The sequence below is a fragment of the Penaeus vannamei genome, chromosome 3 (genome assembly GCF_042767895.1).
Source record: "Penaeus vannamei isolate JL-2024 chromosome 3, ASM4276789v1, whole genome shotgun sequence".
Taxonomy (NCBI): domain Eukaryota; kingdom Metazoa; phylum Arthropoda; class Malacostraca; order Decapoda; family Penaeidae; genus Penaeus; species Penaeus vannamei.
Genome location: NC_091551.1, coordinates 40,515,827 through 40,522,576, shown reverse-complemented (window position 1 = coordinate 40,522,576; position 6,750 = coordinate 40,515,827).

The following is a 6,750-nucleotide window of genomic DNA, read 5'->3' as shown; positions in this document are numbered from 1 at the left end:
TTATATATTCATATATACATAGCTCGCGGGCACACAAACATATATATACATATATATGTATGTATATGTATAGATCAAATACATGTATCATACATACTGAGATATAAAGTGATACGTCCACACACAACCACGTAAGCATATTTCCGTAATTCATTATCCCTGTATTGAACCACATATTCCCCAACTACTAATTAGCATAAGTCGGATGTTTCCCAAGTTGCCCTGTGTCACTCAGAGGCGGATTCAAGGCACAGTCAGCGCCCGGGCATGTCCTAAGGACCCGGGGATGAGGGGGAGGGAGAGTGGAGGGTAGTTGTTGGGGTGGGGAGGGGCTGGGGAGGAATGGAGGGCCATGCTACCTCAGTCTTGAAAACAAATTTACTAGGGCCCGCACGCCACCATTGAGAATTCTGATAGCCAGGCACTCATTTCAGGGTATTTCGGCTGTTATCTAGATTCTAAGAAATGTCCTTAGACTGTTCGTCCTGTAAGTACATGTATATACATATTCATAAATACATTATATATATATATATATATATATATATATATATATATATATATATATATATATATATATATATATATATATATATATATATATATATATATATATATATATATATATATATATATATATATATATATATATATGTATACACACACACACACACACACACACACACACACACACACACACACACACACACACACACATATATATATATATATATATATATATACATATACATACATACATATATATAATATGTGTGTGTGTGTGTGTGTGTGTGTGCGTGTGTGGGTGTGTGCGTGTGTGCGTGTGCGTGTGCGTGTGTGCGTGTGCGTATGTGTGTGTGTGTGTGTGTGTGTGTGTGTGTGTGTGTGTGTGTGTGTGTGTGTGTGTGTGTGTGTGTGTGTGTGTGTGTATGTGTGTGTGTGTAGTGTAGTGTATGGGTACAGCGTGGATACCTGCATAAATACACACACAGCACGCAAGCACACACTCACAGGCACACGCATGAACACATGCGGACATGCACACTGCCCATCTAATGACATGCACTTATATGAGTACATGTACACACACACACACACACACACACACACACACACACACACACACACACACACACACACACACACACACGTATATATATATATATATATATATATATATATATATATATATATATATATATATATATATATATATATATATATATATATATATATATATATATATATATATATATATATATATATATATATATATATATATACATATATATATATATATATATATATATATATATATATATATATATATATATATATATATATATATATATATATATATATATATATTTATACATACATTCATACGTGTGCTTGTGTGTGTGTGTGTGCGCTGTATGTGTATTTATGCAAGTGTCTACAGTGTACCCGTGTGTTTATGTGCATGAATGTTTGGGTAGCTATTAAAATGATCTATGAAATACCATATACTATTCTGAACAAGCAGGTGGACATATAATTAATTATCAGATACAAATTAATCATCACATGCTATCAGACACGTCGATACACCCAGCTCTGCCACACAACCCAGAACCAACGCGGAGGGACCTGCAACACACAGGAAATGTCTGACGAAAACGCCATCCCCGTGGAAATCGAACCCAACCGGGATATCAAACCAACAGCCCCTTTTTCGGATCCTCGAACGAGAGGACAGAGAAGAACGAGGTGACTGAGAACCGGGACAAGACAGGTGAAGAGGGGTCAAATAGCTCCCCCCCACCCCCTCCCCTTCCCCCTGCGCTTTCCCCTCGGCTGGCGCCCCGCAGGTATGTCGGTCGAGGGGAGAGAAGGATAGAGAGGGGAAGAAAAGAATTCGCAGGCGATGAGGAATGAGGAAATGAGGTGTAAGTGGACACGGAGGAGGATTAGAAAAGGTGGGCGTCGAAGCGTAGAGTAATAAGGAGGCTGACGGATGCAAGTGACTCAGAGAAAAGGCGTAGGAGGCGATGGGGTCCTGTAGTATGACGAAGGCAGCTGAGTAATTCAGGCTCTTCCGCGACGCAATGTGGATTCTGTTGTTTCAAGAATAGATTTTCAGACAATGTTTGAAAAAGGAAAAGCAGTGTTTCAAATTTGGCCCGTAATTAATGGTATAGAATAAAAGATATGAAGGGTAGATCTCGCTCTGAGATGAAAAGAAAAACTAAAACACAAATACATATACTGGCAATTCTACATGTATCGATGGCAGAAGATACATAACAAATATAAATAAAGTGACAAAGCTAATGAAAGAAGGAATGAAAGCGAAATGAATGCCATAATAGAACCTAATGTTTCTGATATCTTTTAGTTAGATGTCATGTTTATCTCGTCATCCTCGATTACCTGTGGCCTCCCCATCCCCTGTAGGAGTCACGTGGTGATTGTTTTGCCCAGAAATTTCAAACTCAGAGAGTAAGGAGCCGCTTAGGACTGTGGTTACGGGTCCTCAGAGTATATGCTCTTTACCTTCTCTAAGAATTCAATAGATGTCAGTATCAATTTCTTCGTAATTTTTGTTAGAAACATCTCATCGCCATCATATTTTTTCCCTAGTTACAGTATTTGTATTCAAGACCACCGTAACTAAGGTTAAACACAGCACCCTCCCGTGTCCAACAAGGTCCTCGTAAGTGCACGTGTCTAGGCAACAATAGCCCTCGAGAAGGTTTATAGTGCCGGCCTCCAGCACTTGATATTCCCCGTGTCGTTCTGGATGCTACAGATAAGGCTGTGGCTTCGTGGCGCGTTCTTGACCATAGGAATTGTGTTGTTATGCAATGGAACCTCGGACTGGCAGCGTGGGTCGTCCATATTGATGCCTTGGGCCCTCTCACCACTCCCAAAGGTTAGCCGGCCATAGCGGTGAAAAGAATATTTAACCCATTTAGATTTTTTCGTCAAGAGTGCTTTCTGTTCAGTCAGTTTTAACTGCAGAAACAAATAACATGGAGCATGAGTCAATGCAAAATGCATTAGATACTCTTGCTTATGCTTTTGAAAATGTAAAACACAGGAACGAATGTAAGCAAAGGACAATTAATTTTACATCACAAGTCAGTTATGAACACGACCAGTGAAATTATTCATCATAAATCAAACTGCTAAGAGCTACAAAATTATTCATTCACATTAACGCAGACTAAGTCTACTAAATAGTTGATTGAGAGATGAAGGTTAGACCGATGTACAGCTATGGTTAAACATATCACTCAGTGTAGACGTCGTCTGTGTGAAAATTAAGGTAATTAGAATGTGTTTATGGTGCAATTACATTTCGGAAGCAAAAATGTCAAAACAATATGTCTATGGATAAAAGGCTGCAGAAATATCGATAATGATATACAGAGAAAAGGAAAAAGAAAGATGGATAGACAAATAGGGAGAGCAATAGAAATACAGATGAATAAGGCCAGCGATAGAAATATATAGATGTATAAATATTATACATATGCATATATATTTATAATATATATATATATATATATATATATATATATATATATATATATATATATGTATGTATATATATATATATATATATATATATATATATATATATATATGTATATATGTATATATGTATATATGTATATGTATACATATATATATATATATATATATATATGTGTGTGTGTGTGTGTGTGTGTGTGTGTGTGTGTGTGTATGTGTGTGTGTGTGTATGTGTGTGTGTGTGTGTGTGTGTGTGTGTATGTATGCATGTATATATGTATATGTATATGTATATGTATATATATATATATATATATATATATATATATATATATATATATATATATATATGTATGTATGTATGTATGTATGTATGTATGTATGTATGTATGTATGTATGTATGTATGTATGCATGCATGTATGTATGTATATATATTTATATATATGTATATATTCTATGTATATATATATATATATATATATATAGAGAGAGAGAGAGAGAGAGAGAGAGAGAGAGAGAGAGAGAGAGAGAGAGAGAGAGAGAGAGAGGCGAAAACAGACAGGGAAACAGACAGACTGACAGACTGACTGCCTAACTGATAAAACATATAATATCTAATTTCGAATGACATAAAAACAGACGCAAATTACTTCAAACTCTCCACCTGTAAGCAGTACCACCGCATACCAACATATGAACGCTATATGATTGATAGCGATGACATCGAAACAACACAGTTTCTCAATCAACTAACCAAACACTGCATAATACAAAGGCAACTTAACCACTTGTTTGTTAACCACAACGGCACGGATTACAAGGCTTCTCAGTTCTACGTGTCCGCCTGTCAGGGATTTTATTTTGTTGGCATCTAGTGGGTGAAAAATATATCATCTCCTCTAATGGCAGAGCAAGTGTATCAAAGTGATTTGTAATTTGCGTTTATCCTCCTGCAACAATTTAGACACACAAAAATAAAACAAATGAAGCACCTCCCCCTTTCCCTGTTATTTATTCTCTTCGTTTTTTAATTCCTCTACGGAATATTTGATGTTAAACAAAGAGAGTTTCGACAGATTTTAAGAACCTTTCTTGCCGAATGATGAAATCCCTCTCCCTGTGCCTCTTAATAAATAATCTACGGTGCATTAAGATGACTTTTTTCCGGCTCGATTGCAGGGGGAGAAAAGCTTCGGAGAGAAAAGTGTACTTAGTTTTGTGCAACATTATTCCTTAATTAGTGTGTCCATTTGGATATAAGAAAAGCAGTATTTACTTCGTTTTGTGATGCACAGTACAGAAAAACAAATCATAAGAAAATGGAAGGATTCTGGAACACTTCACATTCAATTAGAAGCACAGTTCATCATCCTCTGAAGAGGGGATAACGGGGCTATGTTATTTTTTTGTAACACATATCCCATACAATACAATGTGTATCAAATTCTCATCAATCAAAAATACAAATACAGAAAAGATCTGTCATTTGCAACGACGCAAAATGCATGGAAAACAACATATTGTCCAACAGGGTTAAAATGATAACCAATAAATGACATCTCGTTTAATCCCTTTTGAGGTCTTAATGCCTGATAAATTATATTTTCCGGCAATTTTCATTTGCAAAACTAAACAGATTACTTGTTTATCTATTGCAGCTGTGTTAACAATGAAATATGACAAATGGATGGGTGAAAAATTACATTTTGATGCTATTCATGTGGAAACTAATGATGGCTGTAGGTCTCTCTCTCTCTCTCTCTCTCTCTCTCTCTCTCTCTCTCTCTCTCTCTCTCTCTCTCTCTCTCTCTCTCTCTCTCTCTCTCTCTCTCTCTCTCTCTCTCTCTCTCTCGCTGAAAAAAGAGAGCAAAGAGAGAGAGAGAGCGAGAATAATAAAGACGAATGTGTACATCGCTATATATGTATAGAGATGAACTTAGATAAAAATGGTCATATAAACAGATATACAGAGCATTATGGGATTAAGCAGTAAGTCATTCACTAATACACGCCCGTACAATGTGAGTGGATTAGATATATACAGTAGTGCATATACTTAAATACATGCGTACACACATATATGAACACACACACACACACGTGTGTGTGTGTGTGTATTGTGACATACACATGCATACATATATATGAATATATAATTTTTTTCTCTCTCTTTCTTTTTTAATACCTGTATGTATATGTGCGTCGCGTATCTGTGTGCATATCTAAGTACGTATATGATGATATGCGTATGTTCATACATATCATCTTCATACATAAAACAAAATCAAAATCCCCCAAACATATAAAAATCTCTAATGGACTTTTCCCTGTTCTTTCTTCTTTTCTCTCTTTTTTTCCATTTTTTCTATTCTCAGAAGCCACCGCCTCCTCTTAAGGCCCCACATCCGGCCGGCATTATCGAACACCTGGCTGGCCTGCACTGAAGACTTTCCAAACATCATCAGATTGTTTGCCTCGTAATCACGTCCCAACTTGAGCTTGCTTGTCGGATACACTATTGTTGAGTTGTGTGTCTTTCTCTTCCCCCTACATGCTCTCCAGTGGTACTACATGTTGGCAAATAAGCCGCTCCGACACGCAGGCAAACATTCCTTCATAATTTACATCTCAATCAGCCGCAACAGTGAAAAAATGGTTCTTCTTCCCTCTCCCTTTGTCTTGAAGAGCTCGTCTGTAAACTATCGGCCGGGGATTATTGTGTTCTGTGCTCATTGCGCGGTGCAGTTCCCTCGGTGCTTGCTTGCGATGGGAAGGCTGGGATGTGAGGCTGCCAGGAGGATAGTGTGGGTCATGCAATGGAAAGATTCATTTCCATTCGTCAAGAAGTAGGGAAATATTGACTTGCAGTCTGATGATGATAGTGATGATCTTCGCATACGCGCGCACAAACACACACACACAAACAAACAAACACACACACATACACATACACATACACACACACAAACACACACACACAAACAAACAAACACACGCACACACACACACACATATATACACATACACAGACATACACATACACACACACAAACACACACACACAAACACACACACAAACACACACACGCAAACACACACACACACACACATATACACATACATATACATACAAACACACACATATACACATAAACATAAATACACACATACACATGAACACACACTCAGAGATACACACAGGCACGTGCGCACACACACATACACACAC